The sequence below is a fragment of the Chiloscyllium punctatum genome, unplaced genomic scaffold, assembly GCF_047496795.1.
Source record: "Chiloscyllium punctatum isolate Juve2018m unplaced genomic scaffold, sChiPun1.3 scaffold_266, whole genome shotgun sequence".
NCBI lineage: Eukaryota > Metazoa > Chordata > Chondrichthyes > Orectolobiformes > Hemiscylliidae > Chiloscyllium > Chiloscyllium punctatum.
In genome coordinates this window covers 47553-67644 of record NW_027310000.1, presented here as the reverse complement: position 1 = coordinate 67644, position 20092 = coordinate 47553, and the positions used below count along the sequence as shown (strand labels likewise).

The window sequence follows — 20092 nt, the reverse complement described above, 5'->3', positions numbered from 1 at the left end:
CCTATTCTTGTACACAATGATGGCATAAAGATCAAAGCCAAAGGCTCGGCAATCTCCTTCCTGGCTTACCAGAGAATCCAAGGACCAATCCTATCTAGTGCAAGGGACTTATCAATTTTAACACTTTCCAGAATTGCTAACACCTTCTCCTTCTGCAGTTCAATCCCATCTAGTTATGGACCCCACTACCCTGGAGTAAAGACGTTGGCTAATCAACTTTCCTGTACCCATCATGGTTTTCTAAACTTTGATAAGGTCACCCCTCAGCCACCTACACCCAATGGAAATGAGAAAGACAATGATATAAATATCCCTGCTCATGTCCCTGCCACTACGCTGTCACAATGTTCTGGGATACACTTGTTTAGGACCTAGGGTTTTCTCTCCCTTTGTGTTCTAAGACCTCCAGTGCCACCTCTTCTGTAATAGGGACTCTTTACAAGCCATCACTGTTTCTTTCCTTTGTTTCCTAGTTTTTGTTCACAGTACGTTCTGACATGAAATGCTCATTTTGGCTCTTGCCCATCTCCTGTGGTTCCACACATTGATGGCCTCACTGATCTTTGAGGGGCCCTAGTGTCTCTCCAGTTGCTTTTTTGTACTTTTGTGCTGTAGAAAACCCGTTGCATTCTCCTTTACCTTATCTGCCAAAACTATCTCATCCCCCCCACCCCCATGTTACTTTCCAGCTTATCCATCCTCTCTGTTTCTGTCACACCCTCCAGTATCAGTAACATCTTCATCAATCCTTGCAGCATTTACAGTTTCAGAAAATGCTTCCTAAATCAGGATGATCAGAATTCTATGCAGTACTCCAAAGCTGTGCTGACTATCCCTAATCAATCCTTGTCTTTGGAATGCATATAACTCCTGTCCTGCGGACTTGCTTCCAACAATGTATGCACCACTAACATCAAGCCAATTGGTGTTGATGTCCCTTGGATTTCCCTCGGAGCCTTTCCTAAGCACTGGCACAACATTAGCCCCCCTCCTGGCTCCTTGGAGACACTGATAACTTCCGGCTATCAGTGATAGAAAAATCTCTTTTTGGGACTCCGCAATTTCTTCTTGAGCTTCTCACAATATCCTGAAATATACTGCATTATTTCCCAAGGACTTGTCTCCCTTATATGCATTTTAATACCTCTAGTACCTCCTGTTATCTGGAGTCTTTTGAAGACATCACATTTTTCCCCCTGACTTCACCAGTCTTCCTCCACAGTAAGTTCAAACGTGACATTTTCGTTTAGTATTTCACCCATCTCCTGTGGCTGGCTCCATTCATCTTCAAGGAGCCGTATTCTCCCCCTAGTTAATCTTGTGTTGTTAATATAATTGTAGAATCTCTTTGGAATTTCCTCAGCCTCATTTGCCAAAGCTTTCTCAGGTCCCCTTTGGGCCCTCGTGATTTCCCTCTTAAATGTATTACTCCACCCGCAATGTTCTTCAATGAATTCCCTTAATCCAGCTGGCTATATGTGACATGTGCCCCCTTTTGTTGACCAAAGCCTCAATACCCCCCCCCCCCCCCGTATCCAATGTTTCCTACTTGTGTCAGCATTGTCATTCACACTAACAGGAATATGCTGGCCCTGACCTTTCATTTTATCTCTCTTTTGAAAGTTTCCCACCTGCCTGACGTCCCTTTACCTGCAAATATCCTCCACAATCAATTGTTAAAAGCTCTTGAAGCAAGGCCAGTTTTGATCTTTAACTTGTGGACCAGGCTTATCCTTTTCCATCGCTATTTTCAAACTAATAGAATCGTGAGAACTTTGCGAAAGTGTTGCCCCACTAATGACTCAGTCCCTTTCCTTTCCTTGTTTCCCAAGGGGAGGTCAGGTTTTACCCCTTTCTGCAGTCTGACCATTTACATTCTGACTGAGACAGTTTTCTTAAATATGACTAACAAATTCTTCGCTCCCAAGCTCTGAACACTCTAGCAGTCCGAGTCTTGGTTTGGAAAGTTAAACTCCCCGACCATTACAATCCGATCATTCTTACAGATCTCTGAGATCTCCCGACATATTTGCTGCTCAAATTCCCACTGACTGTTGGGGGCCTGTAGTACAGTCATATCAAACTGATAACCCATTCTCATTTCTCAGTTGCACCATTATGGCTTCACTGGGCGTTCTCTGGAATATCCTCTCGAAGTCCTGCTGTAATGTTTTCATTGATCAAAAACTCCACTCCCCCTTCTCTCTCACCACCTGTTCTCTCCATCCTGTAGAATCTGTACCCTGGAACATTGAGCTCCCAGTCCTGCCCCTCCCTCAGCTGTGATTCTGTCATACCATGGTACCCCGGTCCCATGTTCCCGTCCATGCACTGAGTTCATCTGCCTTAACTGTTAGGCTTTTTACTTTCGAATAAATGCACTTTAATTAATCAGTTTTCCCTCTATTTAAATTCCTGTCTTGAAATTCTGTCCCAGCCTTAACCTTCAGACTGTAGCCTGAGACCATCTCCCTCACTGTGGACAACACCCTCACCTTCATGTCAGCTGCAAACTTACTAATGATACCTTCTGCTTTCACATCCAACTCATAAATGCATATAATACTGTACAAAATAATGAGAGGAATGCATAGAGTAAATAGCCAGAGACTTTTTTCCCCAGGGCAGGATTGACTGGTACGAGAAGTCATAGTTTGAAGATATTAGGAGGAAGGTATAATGGAGACATCAGAGGTAGGTTCTTTACGCAGAGAGTTGTGAATGCATGGAATGCGTTGCCAGCAGTGCTGGTGGAAACGAAGTCATTGGGGACATTTAAGCGACTGCTGGACATGCACATGGATAGCAGTGAGTTGAGGGGTCCGTAGGTTAAGTTACTATATTTTACATTAGGATTAAATCTCAGCACAACTTCGTGGGCCTATGGGCCTGTTCTGTGCCGTACTTTTCAATGTTCTATTTTCTATAATAAACAGCAATGGTTGCTGCACAGATCCCTGTGGTACACCCGCTGGTGAAAGTATTTCAAACACAAAACTTACCCTCCACCGTTGTGGATCCAGGTTGCCAAATTGCCTTGGATCCCATTGGTCTGTTAGGCCTGCGTTCCATGAGGGACTTTGTCAAGCTCCTTAATGAACTCCATGTAACCTACATCTTCTGCACTGCCCTCATCTAATCCTCAATCATAATTTCAAACAAAAATCTCAGCTGAATTTGGGACAGGATCTTTCTCTATCAAATTCGTGATGAGTATCCATAATCGATCTCTGCCTTTCCAAATGTTGATTCATTCTGTCAATCAGTATTGTTTCCAATGATTTCCCTGCCCCTGCCGTCAGACTATCTGCTCTGTAATTACCTGGCCTATCCCTGCTGCCCTTCTTGAATAAAGGAACCACATTTTCGATTCTCCAGTCATTCAGCACTTCACCTGTGGCCAACAAAGTATTAAACATATCCATCAGGGCCCCAGCAATCTCCTTCCTTACCTCCCATAGCAGGCTGGAATACATTTCATTGGGCACTGGGGATTCCTCCAACTTTATGCATGTGAAAAAATGGAACACTTCCGCCTTATTGATCTTAACATGTTCGAGAAACTTGCCATCCCAACTGAAGTCCCCGGGTACAATGCCTTTCTCCTGTGTTAATACAGATGGGAAGTATTCATTGAAGACCTCACCTACTTCCTCTGGCTCCATGCACAGATTGGTCTTTTAGTTTCTAACTCTTCCCTCAGTAATTTTCCTATCCTTACTATCTTGCTAAAATACATTCATTTTTCTGGAGCTCAACTTGCACTCCCTATACTTTTGAATGGCTTCACCTGTGTTTATTGCACTGTATTTTCTTTATCAAACTCACGATATCACTTGATTAGTATTTGCTGGACTTGCTGCCTTTACTATTCCCTCGTCAGGAACACACTGGCCCTGAACACTCACTGCATTGCTTTAACGTACTCCCACTTTCCAAATATAGACCCAACTGCAGATAGTCCTCCCAATCTCTGTTTGTCAGATCCTCTCTATTGATAGTGATACTGATAGGAGGTTCAGTTGTGAGGGGGCCAGACAGGAGGTTGTGTGGCTGCAGAAGAGACCCCAGGATGGTGTGCTGCCTCCCTGGTATGAGGGTCAAGGATGTCTCTGAGCAGTTACAGAACATTCTGAAGTGGCAGGATAAATATTCAGAGGTTAATGTTCACATCGGTCCACATGACACAGTTAGCCAAAGGGATAGTCTCCTGTGAAATACGTACAGGGAGTGCGGAAAGAAGTTAAAAAGCAATACCTCAAGGGTTGTGATCTCCAGAATACTCCCAGTGCCACATGCCAATAAGGGTAGAAATAGAAAGATTGGCTAGATGGATACGTGGCTGAGGAGCTGGTGGAGGGGGCAGGGTTTTCAGTTCTTGGATCATTGGGATCTCTTCTGGGGTAGAGGTGACCTGAAAAAGGGGAGCAGGTTAGACTTGAACCAGAGGTGCACCAGTATCCATGGGGGGAGATTTGTTTGTCTTACCCCAGAGGGTTTAAACTAGTTTGGCAGGGTTTTGGATTCTAAGTAAGAGACGGCCCATTGATCAGTCAAGGGAAAAATGCATCAGCCATCGAGAGCATGTTTTCTATCCAGGATATCTAGGGGCACAGTAAAGGGGGGGAAAAGACTTCTGGTTTAAACGACATTTATTTTGAGACATGAGACCTGACAGGTAAGGCAGACGAGATCAGAGCATGGATTGGCTCTGGGGACTAGGATATTATAACCATAACAGAAACATCGCTGGGAGAAGGCCAGGACTGGCAACTCAGTGTTCCAGGACAAGGAAGCTTCGGGCGTGATAGAAGGGCAAGTAAGTGAGGAGGGGGAGTTGTCCCTTTTGGTAAGGGAGGACATAACAACAGTGCTGAGAGAGGATACTCTTTCGGGGTGATCAAATGAGGTCATATGGTTAGAATTTAGAATCAAAAAGGGGATAGTCAGTCTGCTGGGATTGTGTTCTGGACCCACAAATAGCCAGCGGGTACTAGAGGAGAAAATGTGTAGAGAGATTGCAGGTACCTATAGAAATAATAGAATAGTATTGGTTGGAGATTTTACCTTCCCCTGGATTGCTTGGACCACCCGGAGTGTAAAAAGTCCTGTATGGGGTGGAATTTGTCAAATGTGTCCAAGAAAGTTTCCTCGATCAAAATGGAGAGGGTCCCACTCTACTCAGGCAGCTGAAAACGAGCCCTCCCCTCAGAAAAAGAGTTCAGTCATTTACTGAAGTGTCAGTCGGAGAGCACTTTGGGTCCAATGACCACAACTGTCCTCGTTTTAACATAGTTATGGAAAAAGATCAGGCAGGTCCACAGGTTAAGGTCTTAATCTGGAGCGGGGCCAATTTTGGGGCTATTTGGCAGATTGACCAGAGGTCGATTGGGTGAATTAAAAATCACACAACACCAGGTTATAGTCCAACAGGTTTATTTCAAAGGACCAGCTTTCGAAATCCAGGTGATCATTCTTAAAAATGAAAACTTCAACTAAATATGTTTGATATTACATTCCATGACACTGCAATTCTGTTGCTATAAATTCTTGGCATGTTTATTGTGCTCCACAACCACCTGCTGAAGGAGCAGCGCGATGAAACCCAGTGCCTCCAAATAAACCCGCTGGACTGTAAGCTGGGGTTGGGTGGTTTTTAACGTTGTCCAGCCCAGTCCAACACCAGCTCCTCCACATCATGCTCCTGTCAACTGGGTGAGTCTGTTTGAAGGAAATGGAATGACTGGCAAATGGGAGGATTTTAAAAGTGTGATCTCTGTTAGAGTGACGGGAAAAGCTGGCAGGTTTAGGGATCCCTGGCTGATGGAGGATATTGAGGCTCTGTTCAGGAAAAAGAACGCGGCACACGTTGTCTTCGATGTTTCCGTATCTACGTAACCTCTTCCAGTCCTGAAGACACGATCACTCGGTGGAGACACAACAACCCTCTCAGGTCCCTGCAGCACTCCCAATCTGTCGAACCCACTGAAAGCCTGTGACTCTACCGAACCAGTTCGGACAAGACTCACTCTCTGTGTAACATCATCCCATTGCTAACACCCACCTTTTCAATGTAAGCCCCTCCTGTATCTCCATCCATTTTCTCATCTCTATAACCTTCTCCAGCATTTACGCCCCTACCTGTGTAAATGTCACCCTCCCCTACAACCCTTCCCACTTTGACCATTCTGGAGGAGGTTACTAATGCTCCCTAATCTGTGAAACTGTCTCCAACCAAAATTACTGCCCTTCTGGAAAATCTGTCAGACTCCACACTCTTCATATCTAAATAATCTGCAAAGTTAAACGTCCTATATCTGTAAACATCTTCAGTCACGACTACCCTCCATATCTCTGTTTGGTCCTCCAGTTTATACAATCCACTTTATCTCTGTAATCTCCTCCATTCACCGAAAATCCTCCCTGTCTGTGTAAACCGCTCCATCCTACTAACATCCTTCTCTCTGTAAACTGCTCCATCCCTCCCAACCTCTCCATCTTCATGAACACATGTAGATAGTACAGCTCTCCACATTTCTGTAACATCCTGGGGCTCTATGTGCTCCCCGTGAAACCACCTCCACTCCCCACGACCCTCCCAGTCTGGGTCGTCTTCTCCAGATCAGATTATTGCTGTCTCTGTTACCTCCGACAATCCTAGTAAACCCTTCGTAATGTGTCTATTCATTCAGATCCCATTCTCTCCAGCCTCCTGAAACCTCTTCCTGCCATCGGAACTATCCCTATTTAAAACAAGGTACAGTACAGCACAGTTCAAGCCCTTCAGCCCTCAGTGTTGTGCCAATCTTTTATCCTACTCTAAGATCAATTTAACCTGCAGACCATTGAAAGAACAAAGAAAATCACAGCACAGGAACAGGCTCTTCAGCCCACTAAGCCTCCGCTGATCCAGATTCTATGTCTAAACCCTTCACCTATTTTGTGAGGATCTGCTCCCTGCCCATTCAGGCATCTGTGTGGATACATCTTAACTGATGTTATCATTCCTGTCTGTTCCTCCTCCGCTGGCAAAGTGTTCCAGGAACCCATCACTCTCTGCGTATGGGGGCCTGCCACGCATATCTGCCCTAAATCTTTCCCCTCTTACTGTGAACTCGTGACCCCTAGTAATTGAGTTTCGCACTCTGGGGAAAAAAGCTTCTTGCTATTCACCTTGTCTATAAATCCCATGATTTTGCAGACCTCAATCAGGTCCCCAATCAAACTTTGTATTTCTAATGAAAATAATCGAAAACTATTCAATCTCTCCATATTGCTAGCGCCCTCTATGCTGGTGCAACATCCTGGTGAACATCCTCTGCACCCTCTGCAAAGCATGCACATCCTTTTGGTAATGTGGAGACCAGAACTGTACGTAATATTCTAAACCAAACTCCTAAGCAACTGTAACATGACCTGCCAACTCTTGTACTCAATACCCCGTCCAATGAAGGAAAGTATGCCGTATGCCACCTTGACCACCTTACTGACCTGCGTTACCACCTTCAAGGAATAATAGACCTGAATACCCAGACATCTCTGTACATCAATTTTCCCCAGGACTTTTCCATTTACTGTGGGTTCACTTTTGAATTGGATCTTCCGACATGCATCACCTTGCATTTGCCAAGATTGAACTCCATCTGCCGTTTCTCTGCCCGCCTCTCCAATCCATTTATATTCTGTAGTATTCTCTGACAGTCCCGTTCACTGTCTGCTACTCCACTAATCTTAGTGTCATCTGCAAACTAATCAAGGAACCGATACCTTCTTCCAAATCATTGAAATGTATCACAAGCAACAGTGGTCCCAGCACGGATTCCTGTGGAACGCCACTGGTCACAGGTCTCCATTTTGAGAAATTAATTTTGCTGTCATTCATGTTCCTATCCAAAATGTATTTAAATGTCCTAATGTAACTGACTCTACCACCAATACTGGCAATACATTCCACTCATCCACCACACTCTGTCTAAAGTACCTCCCTCTGACATCACCCCTCAACCTTCCTCCAATTACCTTACTATTTTGCCTCCAAGATATAGCCATTTTCGCAATTGGAAAAAAAACTTAGGCCACCCACTCTATGTATGCCTCTCATCATCTCATACACCTCTATCAAGTCACTTCTCATCCTTTTTTATTCCAAACAGTAAAGCCCTGGCTCCTCAACCTTTCTTCATAAGTCCTCCCCTCCAGTCCAGGCTGAATCTTGATAAATCTCCTCTGCACCATCTCCAAAGCTTCCACGTTTTTTCTGAAATGAGGCAACCAAAACTAAGCACAATATTCCAATTGTGGTCTAACCACAGGCTGTATCAAGCTGCAGCATAACCTCACAGCTCTTAAACTCAATCCCCTACTAAGGAAAGCTGACACATCATTGGCTTTCTTAACAACCCTTAACAACTTGGTTGGCAACTTTGAAGAATCTCTGGACGTTGACCCCAAGAATTTTCTGTTACTCCTCACTGTCAAGAATCCTGGCTTTAACCTTGTAACATTTCTCTGCAGAATCCTTCAATCTTAAACCCTCCAGATTTTGGTATTTTCCTCCAGTCCCCACTACACTCTTAAACTGTGAAACATCTTCCAGTCCCTACAATCCTCCTTAGCTCTGTATCCTCTGTAAGCATGTGGTGGTAGACGTGTGGTTTAGGCGATGGGTTAGAAATCCATTGGGGCTTGCCCACACAGGTTTGAATCCTCGCCAACAGGGCGGTGGGGTTGATTGGTGCAGGTGTTAGGAGATGTTCTCTAAAGTGCTCTGCGAGGAGATGAGGAAACTGATGCCTTCTCACATCTTGCTTCACAGAACATCTCCACGACACCTGAAAATCAACTCACCGCCCTGTGGCCAAACATTTGAACTCCCCCTCCCACTCTGCCAAGAACTTCGCCACTCCCTCACCACCTGAGGAAGGAAGAGAGAAGAACGTCTTATCTTCTGCCTTGGGACCCTTCAACCCCATGACATCAATGTGGACGTCTCCCTCCCCCCTTACCCGAGTTCCAACCATCCAGCTCAGCGCTACCCTCATGACCTGTCCCACCTGTCAATCTTCCTTCCCACCTATCCACTCCACCGTCCTCTCTGACCTAACAATCTTATCCCCATCAACAACCACCTATTGCACTCTCAGTGACCTTTCCCCCAACTCCCCTTCCCATTTATCTCTCCACCCCCGAGGCTCCCAGCCTCATTCCTGAGGAAGGGCTCCAGCCCAAAACATCGACTATCCTGCTACTCAGATGGTGCCTGACTTGTGCTTTTCCAGCAATACACACTCAACTCTGATCTCCAACATTTGTAGACCTCACTGTCTCCTCTTTATCAGATGAGCCAATGGAGTGAAGCGTGTCAGCTGGAGAGAAAGGCACAACAGAAGAACGTTTATTTATAAGGCTCCCGAGCAGCATTTCATTGTTCATCACTGCAATAAACAGGAATTTGTTGGAATTTGTAACAAAGACTCGAGAGAAAGCAGTCGAGTGTCAGAGGCTGAGGGGCTGGCCTTATCGAGGTTTATAATATCATGTGGAGCATGGTTAGAATAAACAGACAAGGTCTTATCCCTGGGGTAGGGGAGTCCAGAACAGAAGGCATAAGTTCAAGTGAGAGGTGAAAGATTTAAAAGGGACCTAAGGGGCAAATATTTCATGCAGAGGGAGTTGTATGTACAGAATCAACTGCCAGAGGAAGTGGTGGAGGCTAGTATAGTTGCAACATTTAAAAGGCACCTGGATGGCGATATGAATAGGAAGGGTTTAGTGGGATATGGGCTAAATGCCGGTAAATGGGACAAGAATGGTTATGACATCTGGTCGGCGTGGATGAATTGGACTGAGGGGCTTATTTCTCAGCTGTATATCTCTATGACTGTATGACCCTAATTGTTTTCCACTGTTCACTTACAACCATGTATTTTAGTCGGTTTCCCCTGTTTACCTTGGTCAGTTCTCCACTCGCACTCATGTAATTGGCTTTGTTTCTGATGCTCGTGTGTGCTTTATGGTCACTTGAAAACTTGATAATCTCTTTGAATTCCACCATATTGCAATCTCCTGGAGGATCTCTGTGTTACATCACTCCTTCAGTCAGCTTCATCACTCAACGGTTGATCTGAGATAGTGACATCCCTAGCCATTTGCACAATATGTTACTCAAAGAAACACTGACAAAAACATTCAAACAGGAGCTTGCAGAATATCATTCTTGCCAGTGCGACTGTCCCAGATCATGCAAATATTGAAGTCTCTCAAAATTATCACACCACCTTTGTTACAAATTCCAACAAATTCCTGTTTATTGCAGTGATGAACAACGAAATGCTGCTAGGGAGCCTTAAAAATAAAAGTTCTTCTGTTGTGCTTTTCTCTCATAGGACATAGAATTCACATTCAGGCTGATTAAGCCACATCATCTCTGTACTGCCTTTGTACCACATCACTGTCAGGGTTATGCTCCTGCGCTCCTATTCGGCCTGAGATCCATTAAGGTTGTTTACCATTAAATATTTATGTTCCACCTTTTGTTCACACTGTAATTATGACTGTCTGGTGACTAAATCTCAGCTATCTCTATGTCACTAATCTATTACCTTATTGCAGATACTTTGGCAATTCCAGAAAACAACATTATAATTTACTCTTTCCCACAATGTCCTGTCACAAACCTATTCACTGATGTACAGTTTTAGTTCAACTCTGTCCCTTCCCGTTCCTTTCTGCTTGTCTTCAGCCCCATTCCCCATGCTGTTCCGATGCTTCACCTTTCGTCTCTGAATTTGGAAAGCTCCTTTCACCTGAACCCTATCCCCGAATCCTCTCTGTAAATAAACCTACTGATATGACTGGCCAGGATACTGCTATCAGCAGGGTTAGTTTTAAAGCATTCATGGGATGTTGCTGTCTTTGGCTGGCCAGCACGACATGCCCACCCCGAGCTGCCCTTGAGCTGAGTGGCTTGTTAGATCATGTCAGAGGGCAGTTGAGTGTCAGTCCCATTGTTGTGGGTCTGAATTCATATGTAGGCCAGACCAGCTGCCTACAACAGATTTCCTTCCATAAAGGCTATTGAATATTCACATGGGTATGCCTGACACCGGCATTAAATTCTGGATGAACAGTCTAGTGAGAGTAACACCAGACCATTGCCTGGCTCACTGATAGCTCCCTCATCCCTGAGTACTGATCCCAATTCACCATGAATCAAACACTCTTCTTCCTGACTGTGGTTTGATCCTGATGCCTTCCTGCACTCTGGTGATATCACTCAGTATCTGTCCATTTGGTATCTGTCACTGTCAGGGTCTAATTGCTGTCTCTGATTCCACCTTTTGCAGCTACTCCAGATCCTGAGCCAACAGAATTCTCCACTTCAGAGAGTCGAGGCAGCACAGGCCAGGGATGGAGACTGGGATATTTCAGATCTCTGGGACTCAGTGTAATTCTCCATGTGTAACCCTCAATGCATCAGTCTAATTTCCCATTCTGTCTATTTCTCTGTCTTCTGTCTGTACTCAGGATATTCCTGACTCAGCAGAATTCTCAACCCCTATCTCGTCAATCACCTCATTGAGGATGGTTAGTCAGCCAGAGAGAGATGAATTGTGAGATCTGGAACCTTCAGTAAATACTGCAATGAGGTACGGTCACTCACAGTGAACAGAGCAGAGCGTACTTAAGGGATTGATGTTTGATACAGAAGACACAATACAGATACAGTGTTGAAGGGTGAACACAGAGCATGAAGATCCCAGGCTCAATCCCCACCCTCTTGTTTACTTTCATCTCTGCTGTACTGAGCCTTCCTCTGACAATATCGGAAGTTCACAGTTATCAATCCAGGCCTGTGCTGTCTTAGTGAGGATCAGTACAACAGAGGGGAAAGCAGGCCTCCCTTAGGAAGGTGGTATTGAAACCTGGGATCTTTCTGTTCTAGGTTCCCCTCTCACACTGTCTCTTGTCGTGTGAAAGCGTCATACAGCAAGGAAACACACCTTTTGGTCCAACTCATCTGCACTAGTGTCTTGAATGCTTGTAATTCCCAGGAAATGTCTTATTTCTGTAACCTCCACCCCTCCCATAATCCTGCTATATATTTGAAACCTACTCCAATGCTGACGACTCTCTCAATTTGTAAATTGCTCCAGTCTCAATAACATGCCCAATCTCAATAACCTCATCCTGGACTCAGTACAATAATCCCTATTCCTGTAGTCTTGCAAAACAACTACAGTCCACCCTGTCTCTGTAAAGTCCTCCAGCCCTGACCAAAATACCGACCTGTGTATCTTTCTCAAGCCCCAAGAGACCATGATATCACTGTAACCTTCTGCAGGCTCGATCATATTCCTGCCTCCTGGCCTATAGCACCACACGACCTCAGTAACAATCTCCTATCCCTAAAGACCTCCTTATCTATATAAACAGCTACAGAACCTTTTCCAGCTGAAACAACACCATATACCTCTATTTGCTCCTCCACATCCTACAACCCTCCCACCATCGCAATCTCTCTCTTTGTGTAACTCTGCAATTTGGGGCATCATGATGGCTCCGTGATGAACACTGATGCCTGACAGTGGCAGGGACCGAGATTTAATTGCAGGCTTGGGTGACTGTCTGTGTGGAACTTGGACATTCTCCCCATGCCTCCGTGGATTTCCTTCAGGTGCTCTGGTTTCCTCCCACAGTCCAAAGATATTCAGATTACGTGAATTGGCCATTCTAATTTGTCCATCGTGTTAGGTCGGTGTGGACTTGTTGGGCCGAAGTGCCTGTTTCAGTACTGTAGGGGATTTAGTCTAATCTAAACTCTACCTCTGCGTTCCATATTAAAGTCCCTAAAAATATATCTCTATCCACAAATAACCCCAAACCCTCCAAACCGCCCAGTCTCTGTAAACTCCGACAGCTCCAAAATTCATCCTTTTCTATGTAAACTCTTCCAGTCCTAAAACCCTCTGATAATGTGGAGATCTTACCATCCTCCCTATCTGCGTCATCCTCTGCGTTTGGTTGCTGCACCACTCGCAATCTGTGGAATCCATTCCAATGCCTGTGACTCTCTCAATCCAGTTCCTACAAAACTCTCTATCTATGTAACCTCCTCCCGTCACTTCACCCGCCCTGTCAATGTAAGCTCCTGTGGTCTCTTTATCTTTCTAATCATATCCATAATCTTCTCCAGCTCTTACACCTCTATCTGTGTAAACGTCACCCTCGCCCAGAACCCTCTCTACCGCAGGAACCTCCTCCAGTGTGTGTAATGCTTCCTAATATGTGTTATTGTCACCAAGCTCTATTGATGTTCCTGTCTCTGTAAGCTCTAACAGACTGTCCAGCTCTCACATCCATTTAATTTCCAGAACCTTAGTAGCCGACATTGACAAATGTCTTCATTAACTACAGCCTTTCACATCTCTGTTCGTTCCTCAATTCTATACAACTTTGTAATCTCAGTAACTTGTACCATTCCATAAAATACTCACTGTCTGCGTAAACTGCCCCATCCTACAGTGAGAAGCCTCACTGTCCTTTTGATCACCTGTGGTCCGTTCAGATCTCCCTGTATCTTCCCTGACTCCTTTGAATACAATGATATTCTTCATTCCATGCAATTCTCGTTCTCTATCTCCAGACATTCCAACTCCCCTGATCGATGTAAGGTTATTGATCCCTTGCAGCATGTTTAACACCTGTAGCACCCTCCAACTCCTCAATGCACCCTGTCGCTGTAACCTCCTCAAATACTACAGCTCACTGTCTTTGTAACATCTTCCAGCATCTCCAACCCTCTTGATTTCTGTAACCTCCTCCATAGCAGCACTCCACATCTCTGTAACTGATGGGAATGCTGCAATCCTGCCTTCATAGACCCCACTAACTCTCTGAACTCCTGTGGCCTTACAATCCTCAGTATCTCTGACTTCTTCAATCGCAAAAATTCTCTCTGGCTCTGTGAACTTATCCAGCCACTTTGAACCTCCCTATCTCACTGATCCCTGCAGATCCAAGTACTGTCCTTGTTAGTGTAATCCCCAGCACTAACAATCCTCCCTATCCTATAAACTCCATAAGCTCCAACCACCATCCCTATCTGCGTACACTCCAGACCTACAACCGTCCCCATTTCTGTAAGTCCTGCATCTCCAATTGTCACCCTTTTCTGTGCAATCTCCAGTCCCTCAAATCTTCCCTTTCTCTAAAAACTCCTGCAGCTCCGACCACCACCACTATCTCTGTAATTTCCAGTGCCTACGCCCCTCCTTTTCTCCAAAACCTCCTGTCGCTCCAACTACCATCCATATCTGTGTAATCTCCAGTCCCGACCACCTTCCAGTCTCTGTATCTCCTGGAGCTCCACCTACCAGCCCTATCTGTGTAATCTCTAGTCCCTATATTCCTCCCTATCGCTGTAACTTCTTCTGGACTGATAATCTTCTACCTCTATGAGATATCTTTCATCCCGACAACCTATTTGATCTCTAACCACCAACAGTGATCTCAAACCATCCGAACTCTATAACATCCTCCAGTCTCCCTGCTTTTCTCTGTAAGCTTCCCTAGTGCCTGCATTCCCCATTATCTCCGGTTACAGATTCTTGCTCAGGGGAACAACGTCTCAGTACCGAACCTGTAAGAACACAAGGATATTCGGTGTATGAATAATTTTGCCTCATTTTCTAAATTCTAATGAGTTCAAGTTCAACCTTCTCCACCTACTCAATCAAAAACCTTCCATTTTGAGCAACAGTCTGTTGAACCTTCTCTGGGCTGCCTCCAATGCAAGAACATTCCCCCTCAAGATAGGGGACCGAACCTGTTCACAGTATTCTCAGTGTGAGCTGACTGGAACTCTCTATAATTGTTACAGGCTTTCCCTACTGTTATTCTCCATTCCCTTTGGAATCAATCCCAGCATTCCACTTGCCTTCTTTATGACCTGCTGACCTTGTATACCACCTTTCTGAGGTTTATACACAAGGCTCCCCACCTTACTCTGTGGTGCAGCTTTCTGCAGTCTGTCTGAAACCAAGAGGTGACTGCAAAAATTAGGAAAATGCCCGAATGCATGGTAAACGATATGGCAGAAAGGAGAAATGCACACTTAGAAACCTATGGAATAAGCACTGTCCACAAGACCATCGGATACAAGAATAGAATTAGGCCATTCAGTCTATCGAATCTGCCACACCATTCAAATATGGCTGTATTTTGTGTGAGCCCCATTCTCTCAGCTACTCCCTGTAACCATTGATCTCTTCGTTCATGAACAGCCTATCTATCTCTGAGTTAAATGCACTGAATTACTTACTTCCATAGTCCCATGAGGTAGTGAGTTCCACTGATCCATCACCCTCTGGCTGAATAAACTCCTTCACATCTCCATTCTAAAGGGTCGTACTTTCACACGGAAGATGTGCCCTTGGCCCCTAGTCTCTCTGCCTAGTGGAAACATCTTCCCCACATCATCTCCATTTAGGCCCCTCAGTATTGTGTAAGTTTGAATGAGTTTCAGCCACTGCCTCCTAAACCTCATCGAGTACAGATCCAGAGACTTCACCTGCTCCTCATATGACAAGCATTTCATTCTGGGCTCATTCTTGGAAAACTAGTTCTTGTACACCTTCACATTTTTTTCCAGACTGTTAATGCATGACATGTACAGCGTGGTCCCAACACTGACCCCTGCGGAGTTCCCCTCATCACCAGATCCCATCGTGAAAACAACTCCTTTATACTCACTCCCTGTCTTCTGTCAATCAGCCAATCCTCTATCCATGCCAAGCATGTTGTTCTGAACCTGAAATTCCATTTCATAAACCCTGCCGGAGTTGATTTCCTGTCTGGCTGTAAACAGCAGAGTAGATAAAAGGGAGGAACGGTTTGTCGGGAATTTTATAAATATTTCAACAAGGTCCCAATGAAGAGGAGGATAAGCAAAATTAACATGTGTGGGGTTGGAGGGAATGTACTGGCATGGTATGGGAATTCTTTAACTGAAAACTAAGCGGGAATAAACGGATTAGTGCTTGACCCCTAACTATTCACAAAGGGATTCGATACATTTGATGGTGGACAAAATCGACTGATTCCATGTTTGTTGCTGACATCGAACTCGATAGGAATGTGGGTTGTGTGGAGGAAGCAAAGGGGACATGAACAGTCCATGAGTTTCCCTTGTTCAAATTCATTGATGGGATGTGGCCATCACTTGCTCGGCCATCATTACCTTCCCATTTGTACTTCCCTGGAGAAGGTGATGGTAACCTGCCTTCCTGACGCACTGCAGTCCTTTTAGGTGTAGGGACAGATACAGCGCTGGGAGGATGGAGTGTGGCTTGGCAGTCACTGAAATGCTGGTGTTCCCGTGCACCTGGAACTAATGCACTTCCAGGGTATAGTGGTTCCGGGTTTGTGAAGGACTGTTGAAAGAGCCTTCCTGAGTGACCTCCGTCCTGCTTGAAGATCTTTTATTTATTTATTCCCTCGTGGTCATGCGAATTGCTGGATGTATTGTTGATTTGGAGTTGTCCCTGATAATGTGATGGTGAGCTGCCTTCCTGAGCCACTGCACCAGCCGATGGAAATGCTGTTATCTGTATCCCCTCCAGCAGGCGCCACAACACTCCTCATGTCTGTAAATGCATAGACAATGCAGCTCTTCCTGTATATGTGACATCTTCCTCCACCGACAACACTTATTGTTCATCAGAATGTCTCACCACCTCCATTCCCATCTACACTCATGATCTCTCAAATGTTTTTATTCTTGTTTAAACTTCTGATCATCTATAACCTCTTCCTTTCTAAATTTGTAACCCCTCGGTATCTGCAACTCTCCATATAACTGTAATCAATGACAGCACAGGTTCCCTTCCTTAAATCTCTGTGAATTACAGCGGCTGGTTGTGCTAAATTGGTACTTTTCATCCCCCTTATCCATGTTAGCTCTTCCAGCCGCTGCAATCCCACTAATTTGCAATGCTCCCATTCTCTGTACCTCCTTATGTATTGAGGGTCCTTGAACATCACGAGTGCTTCAAACATCTGTAACCCCCCCCAGTTACTGCGAGTCTTCTAACTCTGTAACATCCAACAGTCTCCAGTACCGTACAACACTTACTGGCTGTCAATTTGAATTTGTTGAAGTCTTCACATCTCAGTAAGTAGCTCACAAAAAGCCCTTTAGAGTCTACAAGGCTCCGTAACCAACCAACCACCATCTCTCTATTTATTTTGCCTCCCTCAGTGCCTACAATCCTCCCTGTATCTTCCAGTAACCTGCTTTAGACACTGCAGGTCTGCCTACCTCTCCAGATAACCTGTTCCATCCACTACAGCTCGCTCAATCACTGTAACACCCTCTGTATACTCTCAACCTCCTCTTTTCCTCTGTCCTCCAGGCACAGCGGCGATCCTATGTGGGAGCAGTGTGGAGTGGGATATTATACATCTCAGCTGAGGCCTGAGGCCTACCATTAGCTGGGAATGACAAAGGGAGAAAACCTGACTTTGAGCAGCACAAAGCTGGAGAATAAAAATCAGCAGCGAGGATCGGGGCCGACTGGGACTTGGCGTTGAACAAAAAGCAGAGCAGGAGGCTCTAAACCAGCACCAAGTCACAAGGGAGTGACCACGTGAGGGAGCAACTTGAAGCAGGAACATGAGGCTCACACTCACCTGGGTGTTACAGAAGCACCAATGTGGGAGGATATAAATCAGCACTGAGGGTCAAGGCCTAATCGTGCCTGGGAGTCACAGACATGGTGAACCTGTGAGGGAGCAGGGTGGAGTGGGAGCTGGAGGATTACATGTACCTGGGAGTCACAGAGACAGTGACCCTGTGAGGGAGCAGAGTGGAGTGGGAGCTGGAGGATTACACGTGCCTGGGAGTCACAGACATGGTGACCCTGTGAGGGAGCAGAGTGGAGTGGGAGCTGGAGGATTACATGTACCTGGGAGTCACAGAGACAGTGACCCTGTGAGGGAGCAGAGTGGATTGGGAGCTGGAGGATTACACATACCTGGGAATCACAGAGACGGTGACCCTGTGAGGGAGCAGAGTGGAGTGGGAGCTGGAGGATTACACGTACCTGGGAGTCAGAGAGATAACTTTCTGCTACTTGGACCTGCCTGCACCGAGTTTGACAGAAGGGCTCGAGCCATCACAGAAAAGGCTATAAGTTTCATTGGCTTATAATGACGCCGTTATTAGCGACTGTCAGTTAACTGCTGTAAGTCAGCAAATGTATTTTGTCAACTTCTGAAATAAGAGTTGAACTCATAACTAAGAGGAAGAAGTGAAATTCTGAGCCAAGAAAATAAATTATCCTCAGTAAGCCATAGTGGAATTAGAGAGTTAACCATATTGTTATTTCCCTGATATTAACTTAATTAATTACTAAGAATGAAGTTACTCTAGACATGTTGCATTTTAAGACATGACAAGACACGTTTGTCAGATGGAAAATGTGTTCTATTACATTGGGATGTTATCGCCCCCGCTCGTGTCCTAGTTGGACACTGGGTGTTGGAGCTCAGACAGTGACTAGAGACTCAATGGGACATCTGTGATGCTGAGAATTAGGGGGATAGCACATACACAGAGCAGATCACCCTTCCGACAATGACAGCTGAGAAGAAGAAAAGGAACAGGGGAATAGACAATCGAAGAGAAACATTCAAGGAATGGGATAATATCCTTATATCTCCGTCCCAATTCAGTTTCCTGGTTTGGAAGCTGATGAAGGTGCTGGATGCTCAGGGAGGGCAGTCGGAGCCATGTCTGCTGCACCACAAGCAGCCTGATTGTACAGGAGGGGGGGGGATGTGGGGGATAAGGAAGGTGGAGTACGAGGCACAGGGGAGTCAGGAAATTGAAGAAGGTGTCAGTATTCCTGTAATTCCAGGATAGTGGAGTGAAGAATGTCACGGTGTCTGCAGGACATTCGTCTGATGGACAGTGAGCAGCCATGTTGGTAGGAATGACCTGGGAGGGAAGGTTGAAGTGGTCTGGGAATCAGAATGTAGGGAGCTTGGTGGATGGTAAGCAAGCAGGACCTCAAATGTAGCAATCCCTTGGTTACTGCCAGTGCCGTGTCCAAGTGAGAACAGAACTCGGAGTTTTAGGTAGATGAGTGTGTGACTGGAACGATGGTGCAGCAGGAAGGGCTTCAGATTCTTGGGACATTGGGACTGATTCTGGGGAAGGCAGCAGCTGTACAAGCTGGATGAGCTAACGTGACAGAACCAGGACTAAATCTCTTACGGGGTGTTTGGGAGTGATTGAAAATAACTTGGCGTGTGCTTAGGATCTAAAAAGGAATAGTAGAGGAGACTACCAGGAATCTCAAAATAATGGGAGATATAGTTGGTACTAATTTACAACAACAAGTTTATCAGTGCAAGATAGAATGAGAAAGAAAGCCTTATGGACATGGACATGAATACTCGGGATGTGGGGCTTTCCAGATGCAGATTGGTGTGTGGAAATCTGATGTACTGATCAGCGAGAGCTGGCTCAGGGAATGGCAGGCCTTTGTGTTCAATATTGCCAGGTATAAAGGATTCCAAAATAATAGTAGGGAAAGGAATAGATGAAGGTAGAAGTACTGGTTGAGATTAGCGTTAGTTAAGGGGTCCAAGGGAATGAGGATCCATCCAAGGACGGAATGAATTTGGCTGGAGCTACAGAACAAAAAGTGTACAATTACACTGAGGTACAGTCTATCAGCCAGCCACCATTGGAAAGGATGGAGAGAATAAATATGCAGGGGCATTTGAGAGCGATGATAATACTACAGATTAGTTATACTGAGAAACTTAATTTATCCAGATATTGACTGGGTTATTGGTGGTGCAGGGTCATGAGGGGCCAGTATCCCTGGATTATATGGAGGAGAGCTCACTTCAGCAGTATGTGTCCAGCCTAAGAGAGTATGCACTGTTGGACCTGGTCCTTGGGAAAGAGATGGGGCAAGTGGATGCAGTGTCAGTAGGGGAACGTTTTGGGGTGCAGCGATCATTTTATTGTAAAGTTCAGAATGATGGTAGAGAATGATATACAATAATTAAGAGTGAG

At 45.2% G+C, this 20092-nt stretch overlaps 1 long non-coding RNA gene across 1 annotated transcript in view; it reads left to right on the top strand.

Annotated features, from left to right (window-relative positions):
* LOC140472200 (uncharacterized) overlaps positions 1-17476 on the top strand; it is a 31906-nt gene extending 14430 nt beyond the window's left edge. The window contains exon 4 of the long non-coding RNA XR_011957468.1: positions 17415-17476. This is a non-coding gene — a long non-coding RNA (uncharacterized lncRNA). The remainder of the gene's footprint in view (positions 1-17414) is intronic.
* Positions 17477-20092: the final 2616 nt, after the last annotated feature.